The sequence below is a fragment of the Psammomys obesus genome, unplaced genomic scaffold, assembly GCF_907164565.1.
Source record: "Psammomys obesus unplaced genomic scaffold, mPsaObe1.curated_primary_1811, whole genome shotgun sequence".
In the NCBI taxonomy this organism is placed as follows: Eukaryota; Metazoa; Chordata; class Mammalia; order Rodentia; family Muridae; genus Psammomys; species Psammomys obesus.
In genome coordinates this window covers 10,943,065-10,961,584 of record NW_026586383.1, presented here as the reverse complement: position 1 = coordinate 10,961,584, position 18,520 = coordinate 10,943,065, and the positions used below count along the sequence as shown (strand labels likewise).

Sequence of the window (18,520 nt, the reverse complement as noted above, 5' to 3'; positions counted from 1 at the left end):
AGGGAGAGGTTTAGGGTATGGCGGGGTGAGACATGCTGGGAGGAGCCACGGGCACTGGGTGACACCTACCAGTACCTGGGAGATTTTTTTGTTTGTCTTTGCAGGAGGTGGAAGGAATATGAAAAATTAGTATGTAGCAACGAATTCCAGCACTATCCCCGTCAGTCCAGTTTAAGTGAAGAGGCCTTCTCTAGCAGCTGAACGAGGGCTGACCCAAGGCGTCTTAGAACTGTAGGCCAAATGGATCCCTTTCTTTCCATCTCACCCCGCTTCATATATTTTGCTGTAGAAATGGAAGATAAGCTGAGGCCATACTGTGAACCGTCTTTCATATGTTTTGTAGGTTATTTGATATTTTTGACATGGAAATTATGAACATAATTTTAACTGCGTTTTTATGACCGTTTTTTAAATGAAGTGACTTGTTTAGAAACGACTAGATAATATAAATATACTAGGTATGTTCAACTGTTCGTTCCTTTAAAAGCTAATGTAAATCCCTAAATCCTTCTAAGCTTCATTGAGTTATAATTTACAAACCACAAAAGCTCCCCATAATGAACTTATGTTAGCTCACAAGCCAATAGCCTGCTTTTAGGTTGCCTAGCAACCTGATGTCATCACCTGCCACCAGCATGCCAGGTAAAGGCCGGCCTCCAATTCGTGCTCTCTCTCGCTCTCTCGCTCTCTCTGACTTTCTCTGTTTCTATCCTTTCTGGGTGCCCCTCCTCTTTTTCCCCTCTCCCCTTTCATCATAAACTTCTTTTCTTAGGTTAAACATGTGGCAGATTTCTTAACTATAACACTACACGCAGAGGTCTTGTTTATCCATGGAGTTACACAACTGCCAACTTTACCTCATTTTTAGATTTGTATGTGTTTTTGCCACTGGTGAGCCAACCCTGGGATATACAGATTTGTTTTGTTTTGTTTTTTAGGCCCTAGAGCAATGGTTCTTAACCTGTGGGCCACGATTCTTCCAGGGGTCAAACAATCTTTTCACAAGGGTTGCCTAAGACTATCAGAAAACAGATATTTACATAATGATTTATAAGAGTAGCAGTTATGAAAGGAGTAGAGTTATGAAATAGCAACAAAATAATTATGTTTGGAGGCCACCAGGACGTGAAGAACTGCATTGAAGGGTTGCAGCATCAGGGAAGTTGAGAAACACTGCTCTAGAATATTATTGTTCTGTTGCTATGATTAAACAAACAAAGAGCAAAAACAATCCAGCAACAACTTAAGGGAGAAGTTTGTTTGGCTTACACTTCCGGGTCACAGTCCAGTAGGAAAGCGAGTCAAGGCAGGGGCCTGATGTCAGGGCTGCTTGCTGCCTGACACAGCATTATCTCTGACCAGGAAATTCACTCACAGCCAAAGTGCAGGGAAGGAAGCCATAGAGAAACGCTCCTTGGTGCCTTGCTCATTGACTGGATCAGGCTCATGCCGTGCGGACCACCTGTGTAGGGCCTGGTGCTGCTCATGGAGGGCTAGGCCCTGCTATGTCCACAGCCAAGACAGCCTCTCACAGACCGACCTGATTAAGTTTTCAGGTAATCCTATGCTGTGTCAAGTTGACAGTGAGTGCTAACTAGAACAATTTCATTGTGCCAAATGATGCATTTAAATCTATGATTCATGTTGGGCTTATATATATGATTTTTGGAAGCAGTCCAGTTTTAACCTTTTGCTTATATCAAACAACTAGAAAAACCTACTTTCCTTCATTAAATCATGGGGGTGTTCTTGTTGAAAGTCAGAGGCCCAAGTTTACAGAATTTTTCTGGAGCCTTACTCCCATTCCCTGCTCTGTCTTTCTGTCTGCTCTATAAAGTTAGAAATCAGGAAAGTAACAATCTACCTTTTGGGTTTTTTTGTTTGGTTTTTGGTTATTTTGGCTTTTTGAGACAGATTTTCTTTCTGTATCCCTGGCTGTCCTAGACTCACTTTGTAGACCAGGCTGGCCTCAAACTTACAGTGCTCGGCCTTCCTTTCCCTCTCTGAGTGCTGGGATTACAGGTGTGCACCACCGCGCTGGGTTGGCTGTGAAGATTCAGAGGTAAGCACACATTTGTCCTGGTGATGGGAGTGTAAATTAGCCCAGCCATTATGGAAAACAGCTCTAAGAGTCCTATTACAGTTGATTGATTAAGTAAAATAGAATGAGCTAAGAGAGACTATATTATATAAATGCAGGTTTATTGGGAGCAGCGAGAGAAGGGGAAAGGGAAAGGGGAAAATGCACGCTGGGTGGGGAGGGCAGGAAGAGGGGAAATGGAGACAAAGGGCAGGAATGGGGGAGAAAGGGCCGAAAAGGATGCTCTGGAACCAAGATGCTCTGTGATGTGGGGGCTCTGGGAGAGAAGCTCCGCCCCTAGGTGGAGGGCAGGGCATGGCAGCCACGCCCTGAAGCAGGGAGGGGCTTTAACCCTGTGACCCAGCACTTAATACCAGCGGGAACAGATCATTGTAGGAAACGTGCCAGTGCAGTGCGTGTTCATCGCCCCATACCACAGCAGCCAATATAGAGCCAGCCTGCATGACCGCCAGTCGATGAACAGTTAAAGCGATGCACTCATCTGTAAAAAGTAATGAAATCTTGTCATCGGCAGCAACGTCATGATGTTAAGTGAAACAAACCAGACCCAGGATGGTAAATACCGCATTTTCTCGCCCACTTGTGGTAAACGGAAAGGCGGGGAGGCACAGAGGGGGCCCAGTAAGGGGCTCGAAGACCCCGAGGGGAAGAACAGATGCTGTTTTTTTGTTTTTGTTTTTTTATTCTTTGATTTTTTTTTTTTTTCTGTAGCACAGCAGAATAACCGCAGTTCAAACAATCTGTGACGTATTTCAAAGTGACAGAGAAATGTCCAAAGTTCCCAACACCGAACGATTGACGTTCAAGGGGAGGAAGGGCTTGTTCCCTGGGGTTAGCCGTTACACCGTACAGGCCTCAGCTCCCCAGGCGGCCGGGCACGCACAGGTAAGGCGCAGGCGCAGTAAGAGCGGAAGCGCGCGCTCCCGGGTCCCGCCTCCTCGCTGTCGCGGGAGGGTCGCCTTCCGTGACAGCGTCCCTCGGGCGTCCCGTCCCGTCAGGCGGCGGGATCTGGCAGGTCCGCAGCTGGGTCTGAGGTTGGAGCCACCCGGGCCTTGCCGAGCCTCCCGACTAAGCCGGTGCGAGGCGGAGACTGAGACGGAATGCTGCGGGGGAGACGAGCCTGCGCAGTGTCTTCGCCCTGCGCAACCCGGCGGGCTGAGCCCTCGGGAAGCCTGTTCGCTAAGAGGAAGGGTGTTCTGCGGGTTTCCTCACCCCGCCTCGCCTCGGTGCTGCCCCCACCTCTCTTTCCACCGCACAGGCAAGAGGGAGTCTACTACCTGTGCCCCAGGAGCAAGGCCCCTCGCAGTGCCTGTGCTCTGTGCGCACGCTCCTCCTAGGGAAGCTTCCTGGGGGCTGACCGGCATGCCCTGAGGCCCCGGGCTTTGCTGGGCTTCCTCTGGACGGCGTTAAAGCCCTGTCACTTCACGGACGTTATTTGTGGACTCAGGCTCCACAGAATGGTGAACTTGTAAACAGAACCTTTATTCACCTGCCTCAATTGTTGTCTTGGAGGCTTCCTGCCTCTGTCTGCTGACCCAGGCCTAGTCCTGGAAACTTCCAGCCTCTGTTCAATCTAACCTAAGACTAGAACGTTTCCAGCTCTGAGACTTACTGCTGAATAAGCCCACCTTTTCTAGTTCTTTCTGAGCTCATAGCTGGCTGGTTCAACTCAGCTGTTTTGGCTCCCAACTAACTTATTAATTAAAGCTGGCTTTGGGTTTGGAGTGTGGCTCTCTCCGTTAGACACATGCATGCTTGTTAAAGGAAAATCCAAAATCTCTATCATAGCAGAAGAGGCAGAAGAGATGGGACATAGAAAAACAAAAAATAAGGGACTATTCTATTGTCACTGATCTCATAATCTTTTGGTTTTCATTTGACTCTCTAAATTTTTTAAATGTATAAATATTACCTCAAAATCTACAAGATTATTCTGTATATATAAACTTTCTATTGTGATACTACTAATCATACAGAGTACTAACTAATTCTAGAAATAAGCTTCATCTAGTTTCATTTATGTGTTTCCATGTTTGAGTCTGAAGCAAGTATCTGAGAACAAACTTTGTGTACCTTGGATGTACTTAATAGATTATGGTCCTCAATCCTTTTCTGAGATCTGCTGAATATGGCATTTAAAATGTTTTGCTTTTCTCCCACTCCTAGCTTAGCCTTTTAGGTTTCCAAGAAGATGATGGAGACTCCAGTGGTGAATTCACCAACCACTGGGAAAAACTGCTCCAGCTTCTCCTGCTGCCTGGTTCTGCACAGTGGACGGCTTTGTGTTGGCTGTTATGTTCTGCCTCGTCAGGATTGCCACTATGCTGACAAACACCACCTAAAGATCAGCTTTGGATGGACTGCTTAGGACATTCAAATTGCTGAGTTCATATGAGACTAACACAAACATTTTACAGAACGTTGAATTAAAAAATACTTAATTCTAAGACTGCCAAATACAACCATGCTGGACATTGTGGAAAGCTTAGCAAAAATTGCTTAATTTTTGTAAGTAGTTTTACTTTATCTTTCCTTTTTATTTAGACAAAAAGGCAGGTATAGAAATAACATAAGAATGATAGGGAAAAAAGGTTAGATTATTGAATCTACTCTCATAGATATTTCTATATTATATAAAATCAAAGTTACAGTTGATTACATTGATACGGATCTTTGTATATTGATTCAAAATTAAGGTTTTGGTTACAACATAGTATGTATGAATTCTTTAAGGTATTGTACCTATGTAATTCTAAAAAATGCAACATGAAGTTCTAGTCCTTTTGAAAGCTACTATCACAAACTGTTTAGGATAATTGACTAATAGTCAATCAAACTTGTAGTTTTGTAGGTACTAGTTTATCAAGGGTGTTTTCTAAGTTAATCAATCAATATACAGCTAAAAACCAGCAATTCAGGCATAGTATACATAGATGATTTTCAAAAAAACCTCAGTATGGCATTTAAATATGTTTTATTATTTTGAGACTTGGTTTGTTTGTTTGTTTGTTTGTTTGTTTGTTTTTCACTATGAAACCATGTCAGCTCTTGGTAGCAGCCCCTTTCAACTTCAAAGAAGATGATCATCAAAAAAAAATTTTCTTTAGGAGATGGCTTCATATGTGTCAAGCTAGCTACTGGGCAAGAAAATGCCCTTACTTCAACTGCAATTAGAATACTAGACAAACTGGATGCAGAAAAGTCGACTGCTGGGCTTTGCAAGGACAAGGTAGGCAAGTTCTTCATTATACCTGCTTCATAAAAATACTGTCAGAGATTCTGATCCAGAAGGCTGAAGAAGATGCTCCAACGTTATTAGAGCTATCTTGGGTGACTGTCTATAGTTTTCTATAGTTTTGGAAGCTGCTTGCTCTGTTGTGCTTATTCAGATATTTATCCTTCTCAGGTCTCTGATGGGATTGAAGACTAAATAGTTACAGTCTTATAATTAAGCTTAAGTTGCTTAGGATTTAAGATGCTTTAAGTCTAAAAACATGCTTTTTTGATTGGTATTGCAAGTTATGATACAAAGAGATTTAGGTACAGAACTTTGGACTCAGCAAAATAGAATAGATAGTAGAATATTTTCTTCAAGGTTGCTAATTACATATGGACTGGACATTTTGAATGGACTATATATATATATATATATGTATATGTATACATAGTTTATTGGTGTTAGATAAAAGTATTTTATTTAGACAAAAAGGGGGAAATATTGCCAGATATTTGATCCCATTGTGAACCCTGAGATTGTGAACTGTGAAACCTGTCTTTGGTGTGGCTCTGCCCTAGCACACACCTGTTATCCAAGAACTTTCTGTACACAGGATTTAATAAAGTTAACCCTAGGTCAAGAGGTGGAACAAGAAACCAGCTGACAGGGATTAAGCAGTAGGAGGGACTTAGAGTTGTAGGGTATTTAAAACAGCGTGGAGAAGAAAAAGAAGCTTTAGCTCTCTAGCTCTTGGGCTCTTTAGCTCTTTGGCCTTGTGCTTTTGGGTTTCTCCTCTTGGGCTGTCAGCTGAGCCAGCAAGCTTTTAGCATTGGACTTTCAGCCTTTTCCTCCTGGGATGTGAGCTGAGTAGGAAGATCAGCTGGTAGGTTTTCACCCCAGCACCTGGCTCCTGAGTCTTCACTGGTAAAAACAGAACGGTTGGGAATTTCATTTTCTATAACAACGTGAACTCGTTTGAAAGACATCATGAACTGTGATTTCGCCCTAGATTTGATCTGGTGTCTCACTGTCTCCTCCTAAGTACAGTCACTGGAAAACAGCAGGTAACGGAGGGATTCCTACTTGCTGGCACATCCAAGGGGCAGGAAAGGGTGTGAGAAGCACTTTCTTATTCAAAGGATGAATACGGTTGTTGAAGGCGTCGGGATGAGCAGCGTGTGTGAGGCTGGCGACTTCTTTCAGAGGTAGCAAATTGCTCACATGTTATGCTAGTGTTAAGGCCGCACACAACCGATCAGACAGCTGAGCTAGCAGGAAGCCAGAAGCTGGCTCCAGATGAGCTGGGTGCTGCTGGGAGCCACTCAGAACAGCCTGGCCCGGGGATTTAGTTCTGAACTGTGAACCCTTCCTGAATCCCCTTTCTAGCCCCTACCCAGAAGCCCTCTGAGGACAGCCTTGCTTCAGTCGACTGGAACTTTAAACATCTACAAGGTGATTCTTTAGTCTTGTATCATCCTCACATCACACACATAAATCCTTCCGGGTGCTTAAAACGCTTCTAGTGCCGCCCACTCCCGGCCAGGTTCAACTGGACCTGCTGAGTGTGTGCTCTCCCACCTTCACAGGGATACTGGAGTGTGCGTGAATCCCCGGATGACCTTTACCTATGGGACGAGAACCTTATGTGGCCATTTTTAAATCACCGCAGAACCTCACAGAGGGCATGTTTGTTTGGGCTCATCAGGCTGGAGGGTTGTGTGGGGTGGTGAGCGGCAGAGCTGCTCAGTGGATGACGCCTGCACAGCCATCTGTGCGAGGCCAGAAGAGGGTGTCATGTCCTCTGGAACTGGAGTTACAGACAGTCGTGAGCCACTATGTGGGTGCTGGGAACTGAACCTGAGTCCTCTGCAAAGGACTCGGAGCTAGTGCTCTTAAACCCTCAACCATCCCTCCAGCCTCTATTTAAAAAATATTTTTAAGTTTTTTTAAATCAGTGTGTTGTAGTAAATAAAAGGGTGTTGGGTTATATATTATTTGCCCTATGATTATCAAGGCAGTATTGTCTAACCCACTATCACAATCAATCAAATAAGACACAGACACCTGTTAGGGTTTATAATTGCCTTATTTACCTTGGGCCCGGCAGATATCTCCCTACACTATCTCAATATCCTCACCATCCATCTCCCACCCCCCACCTAATGCCATCCTTCTTACCCATACTTACTGGTCTACGCTCTATCCATAATCCCAAGATAACTTGCTTGTATTCTTCATCTGTGCCTTTCCATGACATTCTTGGAGTCCTCTCTCCTGGTTAGTGTGATTTCTTCTCCACACTAACCCATCATGGCACCCTCCTTCCTCCTTTCTCCCATGATCCTCTCTTCCTGTCCTCAAAAGCCCGGGAACATTAGCCATGCCCACCCCATTCTGCCCTGCCCAGGTACAGACCTTTAACCAACTGACCAGGTTTACATAACAAGGACAGGTAAATCCAGGAAGTAACCAGATCTTGAGGGCCAGCATCAGAGCAACCCCCAACATCAGTGTCTTATTCACTGTTCTACTGCTGTGAAGAGAAACATGGCCACCGCAGCTCCTATAAAAGAAAGTATTTGAGTGGGCTCTGTTTACATTTTCCCTTATGGCGGCATGCGTGCTGCTGGAGCTGTTGGTGAGAGCCACATCCTCATCCACAGGCAGAGAGAGAACTGGGCCTAGCATGGGCCCTAGTAGCACACTCCCTCCAAGAAGGCCACACCTCCTAATCCTCAAGTATCGCCACTTCCTTATGACGTGGCACTCAAATATGAGCCTGTGGGGTATTTCTAGCTAATCACTACAATCAGGAAAAGAAGAGTCAAAAGCCAAAAATAGGTTTATTCTGTGTCTTATGTCCAAGTAGAATAACCTGTGCCTTGCTCGTATTTCTTCCTCTGGATTTTGGCTTACAGACAGCGCTCTCACGCAGGCTCACAGTGCTCTCACGCAGGCTCGGGGTTCTTCTAGTGGTTATTGTAAAGCAGGCCTGCTATTGCTCAACTGTCAAAGTTTTTGTTCATCTTAATGAAGGAGGATTTAATTTCAATCCATTTTTATTTGATACTGAGGATTCATACTCTCTTAATACCGAGACAGTCTCCAATAAAGCAAGAAGCAGATCTGATGACGGAGAACTGAGGTCCTCACGGGCTGGGTTCGAACCACACACGATGGAAGCTGCTCAGATTTCAGCACTTCGCTTGGGGTGTGGTGTCTTCCAGAGATGCCTCCGCCCTACCGCGAGGAGGAAAGGGCGGCTGTGTGCAGCAGAGAGCCCAGACACACTCTCTGTGGTACTGTGTCAGGCTCGTGGGTTGCCTCTGTTTGGCACACGCGGGTGCCGCACACGCACTGCAGAGAACGCCTGGCGAACACCTCAGCGGTGTGAAGGGGATGATGCAGAAAACAGTACCTCTGACATCCTAGCTTGAACCCGGCACCTCTGAGGAAGGGTTCTAAGGTGAGTTCCAAAGTGAGCTGTAAATTACCTAGAGCCATGCACAGTCAGGGTTAGGTTGGAGGCGAATCAGACAAACAGGAATGACTAGCTAAGGCTGTCATCACTAATCCCGAAGAGAAATGTACCCACACTGACTCTGACACACACACACTGTCCCCCTCGCTCACTCTGTTGACCCAACCTCACGGCCTCCTTTTCTTTGTTCTGTAAACGTCCTATTTTGAGCATGGTGGGGAAGCCACACACTAATAGATTAGTGAGTGTGGTGACTCTTGGGGTCAGACTCTGGCAGCACAGTCTGTATGATTAAAGGGTAGGAAGGCACACCTGAGGGAGGCGAGAGAGGTCCTCTCGGGTGTGTCTGGTGTGTACACCTATATGTGTGGGTGTGCATGGCATGTGTGTACTTGAGTAGGGAAGCCAGAGGAGGCCAGGTTTCTTGTCCAGGAAGCCTCAGGTAAGCCTGTCTCCACCCGAGATTACACACTGAAACCACTGTGGGGTCTTAAAGAAATGGAGGAGCTTATTCAGTATCAAAGCAGATGCTGGCCAACTCTCCTAGCGGCCCTCAGTCCTGTGGCTCCTCCCAGCTATCCCAGGAGCCCTCAGTACTTATGACTCCTCTACCCTAAACCTCTGACTTCCAGGGGCTGATCCTTCCCTCCATTCCCTGAGATTCTCTTGCCTATATAACTCAGCCGTCTTAAACATATGGCCTGTTGGTGGCTTGATTCCATGCCTGGATCTCTCTTGGTCCACTTGCTCTCCTCCCCTAGCTGCCATGGCCTGCTTACCCTGATGGCCGTGTTCAGTCTGGACTGTCCAGATTGCCTCTACCCTTGCTCTCCCTCATATCTACGATAGCCCCCCTCAGCTATACCTAGGCGCCCACCTGCAGCCCCCTAGGCCTCTTTGCAGGGGTGTGGGCAAAGTGAAGACATATGTCTGAGGGGTATCCTGACCAGGCAAAGAGGAGGAAGAGCCTGACAAAACCCAGGAGAGCTGCAGCCGGCTGAGGGAGGGTTGCATTGGGGGCAGCCACTGAAGTAAGCCACAGAGAGAGTGAGACACAGGCAACCCCATGCTAACCTAACCAGGAGTCAGGAACAAGGCAGCTGGTGATGTCAGCCTCCTGCCACGATCAGGCCAGAGCGTGGGGCCAGAGGCCAGTGGAAGAGAGTGCCAGATGGGCTGTGCCTGTCCTGGGAAAGGAGTGGGAGGACGGAGCAAAGCCTGTGCTTTCTCCCAGGTGGTTTGCTCGCCAGTCTCTGGGTGCATGATATCAAGTTGATGATCTAAGCCAAGTTCTCCTGTCTGAGGAAGAGATGAGCTCTTCTTGTTTTCTCTGTGTAGCCCTGGCCTAGAACTCGCTCTGTAGACCAGGCTGGCCTCGAACTCAGAGATCCACTTGCCTCTGCCTCCCATGTGCTGAGATTACAGGCCTGTGTCTCATGGCCTGGCAAAGATGAGCTTTGTAACAGATGGTGCAGGCGAGAAAGGATAAAAAGAAAAGGGATACAGGAGGGGAATGAGCCCCTCACCTGGAGTCTGCTGAAGCCCCTCACTGGCGGAGACACAGAGTTCAGCACAGTTACTGTTTGCCATGAGGGCTGCTGATATAGAGAGAATACTCTGTGCACAGACGGGGATTTTATGCTCAAGAACCAGGCTTAATGGCCTAGTGTTTGTGAGTGAGGCTTCATGTCTTCCCCCAAACACCTCTAACGAGGTTGTTACCTGTGTTTTATTGATGGGACTATTTCTGACCCTCCTGAGTCATGAGGCTCTTACAGTTGTAATACTGTCAGCTGTTCCTGAGGAACCTGAATGAAACAACAACAACAAAAAAAAACCGAGAAACAGAAAGGACAAGAAAAGACATGGCTGCTCCTGGGGGTAGTAGATGAGAGGGAGAGCAGAGACAGAGGCATCTGTGAGTCCAGAGCAGAAGTGAGCAGACTGTGCCAGGCCAGGTGAGAAGGGCAGGGGAGGGCAGTGCCCAGGTGCGGCACAGAGGCCAAAGGTGCAGAAGGGGGACGCGTGACCAGATGTCCGCGTTGTCCAGGGAAGAGCCTCGGGGCTGGAGAAGCTCGGGGTGGGGGTCAGGGCAAGCCAGCATACCCCATAGCAGGCAGGGACTGAGGGATGCTGGGAGAACCTGAGGCCAGATCTGCTCTGCCCTGTTAGATGGGTACCCCAGTCATGTGTCCTAGGTTTAAAACTACAGAACCTCCTGTGATGGCTTCCGGGTTTCTTAGCTTTAAGAAGATTAATCAAAGCCCACAGAGAATCCTATACATACCTGTTATGAAACAGAACCACCAAACCAAACAAGAGCCGTGAGGAGGCCACCCCCACACGTGGCTTTGACTCGCAGAAAAGCTGATGCCCTGGTTTTTGAGTTTGTCTCACTTCTGAGTGCCTGTCTCTCTTAAACGTGTACCTAAGCCTGAAACCTAATATACTTATTATGTCCCAGTGTTACTTTATAATCAGGCTAGTCCTGAAGGCCCTTTCTGTGTTAAGGGTACAAATTCCAGTTTGGCCCCAACATCATGGTGCAGAGACATGGGGAAGGCCATCTGGAAATGCATGAACTGCGTCTGTTCTTGACACTGAAGTCAACTAGCTCCTAGCAAGTCTGCTCAGAACCAGAGACATGGAACCAAAGAATGATGTGAACCTTTTAAACCCAACAAGCAGAAACGGGAAAGATGAACATAAGATTATCCAAAACACACAGAATAGCCCTAAATCAACAGATAAGTAACAAGGAAGAACATTTGCAAATTATCTCTCAAATTCAGTGAGAAAACAATTCTTGAAAATGGAGAGCTTCATGCTGACGATATGGGAGGAATAATTACCCCTTTCACAAGACAACAGACTTTTCCTACTCAGAGTTCCTGCTAAATGCAAAGAGACTTGGAAAAATCTAACAACACATGCCTGAGCCTCTGACCCCAGCAGCCTCACTTCTAGGAATCTATCCTGAAAACACATCGCAGATAACCGGTTATTTGCACAAGGTTGTGTAAGGCAATACTGTTTGTCATAGCGAGGCACCGGCACACAGGAAAATGTCTGTGAACTGTACTGTTTCCAGAATTCATTTTCACAGTTAAGGTCTGAGTGGACAGCAGGACATACATAGAGGGAGCTATAGAAACATTTAGGTATTTCCAGCAAACACGGCTCCCTGTGGAGATGGAAGACATGAGGGGAGAGGCTTGGAAGTGAGACTTCCCCGAATTGAGGTGCCTTTTTGTAGTTTTTAACTTTGGCACTGTGTAAACATTTCACACATTCAAATTTTAAAAAGATAAGAATAAAGTCCTAAAATGGAAAACAAATTGGGACAAATGAGCCTAACTTTACTTCAAATGCGGCAGCAACAGTTAACAGACAGAAGAATTATTTCAGAAGTCTTGTACACCTCAGAAGGATATGGTGTAAGGATAGATGAGAGCCAGGCACTTTCATTCCTTATTGTTAATACAGTATTAAAGTTCTAACCTAGTGGAAAAATATGTAATTCAGAATTGGAAGAAATGTTACATCAGTATAAGCCCAGATTATCAGTGTAAGAGAAAAACACCAAAAACAAATATTGGGGCTGGTGAGATGGCTCTTCAGGGAAAGACACTTGCTGCTAAGACTAAAATCCGGGTTCAGTCAGGGGAACCACATGGAACCAACTCAAGTTGTCTTCTGACCTAAATAAATATAATAAAAAGTTTTAAAAAACCCTAAGTCAAAGTTAAACCATTATAAGATGACATTTAATCAAGTCATTCTATATAAAACCATCTTTTTCAAAGGCTGTTTGGAAGGGCCTGTGAGGGTGGCCGAGCTGACAGTGGCCACTCCCTGCTCCAGGTCTCCACATCTGCCTTTCACTCCTCACGAAACACGTCCCTGCCCTGAGATGTGTGTTGAGCCATTTGGAATTGATTGCCAGTGGTTCAGCTGTGGCTGTGGTTAGCTGCAAGCAGATAACCTGTGCTTGGTGTGACCTGAGGCACACATGCTCTCTCCTCTACACAGCCTCCTCCGGGTAAAGCCAAGCGAACACCCGGAAGATCTGGAGACAGAGCTGCTGGTCGCGACAGGTAAAGCTGCTGGATTCCACTTTATTTTCATTTTCTAAGCATGGGTGTTTCGTCTGCATGTATGTCGGTATACCACATGTGCGCTGGTGTCATGAGCAGAGGGCCTCAGGTGCCCCGGAGCTGGACTTACAGACAGTTGTGAGCTGCGTATGGGAGCTGAGACTCAAACCCAGGTACTCTGGAAGCAGCCAGTGCCCTGACCACTGAGCCCTCCCTCCAGCCCTGACTCGCAGAGACCTCAAGGTGAGCAGTGCCAGGCCCACGCTGGTCTGCTGACACTCTTGGCATCCTACTCATCGAGGTATTTTTGATGGAGCAGCAGCACCTCAGCCTTGTCAGTTGGTTGCTTCATCAAAACACCGTGTCCCAGCATTTTTTTTTTTTTAAGTTTTGCATTTGTTTCTCTGGCTGTGGTGTATGGAGAACTTGTACTAGTTTCGGAATGGCAGAGGGCTTTACACAAAGACTTGGGCATTGGGAAACACAGTGTCATATGGGGCCTGTGATTGGCTTGCTAGGTAGGTTTAGGGCAAGTCCTGCCATGTTTTTGGATTTTAGTTTTTCAGCTGCCAAACGTAGGTGTGAGCCTTGATTTCCTGCCTCTTTAAACAGTGATTTGAAATTTCTCCCAAGCAGGGCAACGTTTAACAGGAATTTCCTGCCAGCAGCAGAGAGACTGAGGCGCGGCTGCAGTGGGAAGGACCTGCAGTGCTGGTGGCCTCCGCCCAGGGGCTCCCTGATTAAAGGGACAGTGTTCAGGGAAAGAGGGGCCTGCCCAGATGGCCCAGGGGTGAGTTGTTGGCTGCTCTGGCCAAGCTCAGGCTGCAGACCCCGCCTGTGTGGCACAGCCACCTGTAACCCAGCTCCAGGAGACCTGCGCCCTTTTCCAAGGCACCTGCGCTTCCGTGGCGATAAACACAGGCACATGTGTATAAAGAAACAGATATTTTATAAAAGAACAACATTTTGGTATGTAACATAACTATCCTTAATCTTAATCACTAAATTATTTTAACTATTAAAATATGTTTTAAATTATGCCTTGTAAATAAATATTTGGTCCCCGCTCTTTCTGTGGCTGTGACTGGTGATGGCAAGGCTTTTGTTACATCTCAGAGAACATTATGGTGGTGCCTCTGAAAGAGCAATTCTGTTTGCTTGCATGACAAGGGAATTAGATAAATCTCCACGACCATCCATCAAAAACCTTAGGATCCAAAACTCGGTAAGCACGAAATCCCATTGAAAAGCATTCCCTTCTCTTAATCATTCATGATCTGCAGGGCTTCAAGGACGTCACTTGGACAGTATTTATCATTGTAATGTGGCAATAGAAAAAATATATTTTGAAGAATTTCTGGTTGGTACATTGCTGCCGGTAAAAGAACCCATCCCTTTATTGGGTGGGTGTGAATTTAGCTTTTAACTACATGGTGAGAAAAGATGGGAAGTGAACCTTCCGGAGTCTTTTTGGCGCTTGGGATCTATGCCGGGACTGAGCGAGAGCCTGCGCCTGCCCACAGGGGAGCTGCCACAGGACTGGGATGAGCTGGAGCCCCGGCAGGAAGTACTGGGCCCCGCAGTGGCCAGACCCCTCTGTGACTCACGCTGGAGTCACGAGAGGAGATGGGGAGTTCAAGATAGTTCTTCCCACCGTAAGCTAGGGTGCCTGTTCTCTTCCTGTTGCACGGCCAAACGGGTTATGTCAACTCACACTATCAAGGTAAACCCAGGCAGGATCAGAAGGTGGAGACTGGGTCTCCGCCCAGGGGCTGGTTCTTCTGTTTACCTAGGTAGCCTTCTTACATACCCCTCGCCCGTCTGCCCAGGGTGGTGCCACCCACAGCCATCAATTAGCAACTGAGAAGGGGCGCCAGGGGCACGCCCACGGCTCGTCCGAGTGAGGCAACTCTTCAGCTGGGGCTCTTCGGGTGTGGCAGGTGGACAACGCGGTTAGCTACCACGCCCAGTGCCCAGCAGCTGCGTGGGGGTCAAAGGACAGCCTTGGTGTTGCCAAAGCTCTGCCCAGCGGCTCACCCCGGGGTGCGGACCAGAAATGCTCCCGGTCCCCGCCAGCCCGCGCCTCAGCCAGGCCTGCTAGGCCGGGGCGCTGCCCCGGTTCAGCCAGCCGAGTCAACGACGCTGCTCTTGGCAGGGGCCCCGACGTCAGCTCCGCTCCTCGGGAAGCGCGGCGGCCGTGAGTGCCTCGGGCGCCGCCCGGCCTCTGGGAAGCGAGACCCCGGCAGCCGGCGCCGGGGCAGGGGCTGCGGGCTCCGGGGGCGGGAGCCAGCGCTGCGTGCGGCCCTGGCCAGCCCTTGGGGGAGGAGCCTGGCGAGGGCGGGCTTCGTGCGTTTTCTCTGACCCGCGGCAGAAGGCGGCGACCTGGGGATCAGCTGCTGCACCCCTGCATGCTCGCCTCTCTCCCTCCCGGGCGACCCCGCTAAGCCCCGGAAGCTGCCGCGGGGCGCGCCGTGCTCACCGTCCACTTGGGGGCGCCCTCAAGCTGTGAGCGCTTCTCGGGCCGCCGCTTCCATCCCGCCAGCACCGAGCTGTCACTGGACACTCAGCATTCAGCACCTTCTGAGTACACAACTCAGTTTGCCTGAATAGTAAGGCCTGTCACAATATCCCATTCATACTCCGCCGAGCAGACTGAGTGTCCCACACCACATGTCTTAATTGCTGTGATTTTTGACAGCTGAAAAATCACGCGCTGACATACGCTTTCAAAGGAGTGCTTATGATTCAAACATTTCCAATTTATATTCTTCTTATTAGCATCGTCTAAAAAATACCACAAGCAAGCCTCCCTTAACTTTCTCAACTGTGAGGCCTTACATGCAAGGCCTTACATAAAAAGAAAAAAAAAGTGGTTTCTACAGACACCAGTTTCTTGCTGGTGAAAAATGAGTGACCTCTCAGCTCCTCTGTTGTGGTGAGCACTGGAAGGCCGTGAACGCGTGTGTGCAGTCCAGCTAGGCAAAGAGTATGTAAATATTTCATTCTGGAAAATTGCCCGTTCTCACCAGGGATCATTCAGAGCCTGAGTTCCAGAAGTACCTCGTTAATAATTTTAAACACAATCCAAACAAGCGGCAGCTCCCAGCTTTGCCATCGGCATGCTGGTTGGTTTTGCTCTGTAGTTTTTGTTGGTGCAAATGATGAACGTCGGCAGTGGCAGCCGAGCTGAGCTGGTTTCAGCCTGTTATCTCAGAGGGCTTCGCTCCGAGGGAAGTTCTCCCCCTCGATGCCCTGGGAGATTAAGGTGCCACACCTGCCAGGCGGCCAGATTCCCTGGCTGCTCCTCAGGGTGGGGTGGGGACTCCCGTAGGCTGGGGAGGAAGCAGAGGACAGTGAGAACACTCAAGTGCTCTGCGAGTGGGTGCTGGGGGCTGTGCACCCATCTCGAGGTCCTCCGTCCTCACCCCCATGACAGGCTGCCTCCTAGGTCTCTGCACATGCTGTCCCGCCTCCTTCTGGAATGTCTGTGTGTGCTCCAGATCCCACCCAGTGCAACGAAATGGTTCTGACTGAGTGGCCTTCAGCAGGGAATGAAGGGAATCTGAGAGGCCCTGAGTGAAACAGGCGGACCACAAGAGAAGGGTGGCAGGCTTCCTGTTCATGTCTTTTAATTAAAAAGAAAAAAAAATCCAAGGTGATATATTAGCTACTTTTCCTGTCACTGGGATAAAAACCCTCCCACAAAAGCAACTTAACCTGCTTTCTGTGCAATTCCAGCATCGGCCTCTCACCTCGTCACAGCGTCCTGCTGCTGAACCTTGTTCTATTACACACACACACACACACACACACACACACACACACACACACACACCTATTATATACAACTTCTAAAAGCAGCGTAGGAAACTTTGCTCACTACCGAGGGTGGGGCGTGGGGGCAGGAGTGTGAGGTTCGGGTGACGCGGCATGCTCAGTGGGAACAGACATTCCCACTGGCGGCTGCTGCTGCCCAGCTCAGTTCTTCCCTGTTATTCAGCCAGGCCCTCAGCCACAGGATGTGCCGACCGGCGTGGGCTGGGTCTTCCCTCTTCACAGACACGCCCAGGGTTTGTCTCTTGTGTGGTTCTGGATCCTGTCAGCCGTTTCTTGAGCTCTTTCTATTTTTAATAAAACTTCAACTCTGCTTCCCATGGGCTAGTTCTAAAATTCCTTTGTGTTTCAGAGCCATGAAGCCCAGTTTGCACACAGTTCCTAAAAGACTCAGGGATGTCTTCCAAGGGCTGAAGATGACAGCATTGAGCCCACGTCACAACCAACAGGGTGACTCTCAGGAGCCACTGACACATCACAGCTGTGGCAGCCACCAGCAAAGGGAGCGTCCTTTGTCTCTGACCCAGTTGCCCGCTCACGCTGCTTGGCAGCGCCCGTGAGGCTGAGACAGTAACTTGTTACCTCACAAATGGATAGAATTCCAAACCAGAAACATCTCTTGGACCTCCTGATAACAGACTCTTGTAGTTAAGCTACCCCTCGGGACGGAAGCCCAGCACTGACCGGCCGTGCTTCTCCTCAGGTGAGCAGTTTCACAGAGAGATTCTAGCTCTCCAGTGACTCTGTCCCAGAGATGTATCAGACTTGTAGAAGAGCAGGTTAGCCTGTTCCCTGTAAGACAAGAAACTGAAAAGGCAACCGGAGCCAAACTGTGTCTTTGGTTGTGTCATAAATGTGACCTAGTCCTTACCCTATGTGAGGCTTTCAGTCAAAACACAGCAAAAGGAAAATAGCACCTTTAGCCAGACTAAAGATACCGACACGGTACATCCCCGTGCTAACAAGGAGGGGTCTTGGAGCGCAGTCCACACTACAGAACGCAGAATTTACATTACTCCTTTCCACACAGATGGGACAGATCTTTAAAGTATGAAAATCAGCTTCTGTTTTCCTTTCCTCGGTATCTACATGCAAAACATCAAAAAATGTTAATGAAAATTTAAAGGTCATTTTCTTTTCCATTTATTTCTATTTGCTCTGTTAAGACATTTTAAACACTGTGCAAAATATTTGACCATAATTGATTTGGTTTAAAGGTCACTGTCAGATGTTACATTTCAAATGTACATTTGTATAACCAGAGTAGTAATTCTCCACCAACACTGCTGTTGATGTCGACTTTCTATCCACCAGTCTCTAGCTCCTTATTTTCACATTGTGTGTTATCTGTGTGTTCCTGTGTGTGCATGGTCATGTGTGTGCGGATGCTCATGTGTGTGGAGGCCAGAACATAGCCTCAGGTGTTGCTCCTCAGGTGTTATTCACTGTGGTGTTTCGGGGATAGTCTCTCACTTGACGGGAATGCCATCATGCTGCCCTGGCTGGCCAGGGGTCATCGTCTGCTTTTCTCTGCTGCCTTGGTGCTAGCAGCACAGACCATAGTACTGGGGCCAGTTCTCTTTTTCCTTTCCTCTTTTCTTTTCTTTCTTTCCTCTTCCTTCCTGATGGGAGCTATGGGCATGAACCAGGCCCTCATCCTTTACTGACTGAACTATGCGCTAGCCCTAAGTCTCCCTGTAAATTCATTTATTTTAGAGGCTGGGGAGGCTCCTCAATGGATTTATTTATTTTAGAGGCTGGGGAGGCTCCTCAATGGATTCATTTATTTT

The 18,520-nt window shown here is 47.9% G+C and overlaps 1 long non-coding RNA gene across 5 annotated transcripts; it reads left to right on the top strand.

The window, feature by feature from the left end:
• Positions 1-3,007: 3,007 nt before the first annotated feature.
• Positions 3,008-13,932, top strand: LOC129672296 (uncharacterized). 5 transcript variants are annotated; one of them, XR_008719480.1, is made up of 3 exons: positions 3,008-4,609; positions 5,209-8,784; positions 11,311-13,932. It is a non-coding gene; the product is annotated as an uncharacterized LOC129672296 (long non-coding RNA). The 5 variants fall into 5 exon arrangements; XR_008719481.1 differs by having other exon boundaries at positions 5,147-8,784; XR_008719483.1 differs by having other exon boundaries at positions 3,008-6,770; positions 6,905-8,784.
• The last annotated feature ends 4,588 nt before the right edge of the window (positions 13,933-18,520 follow it).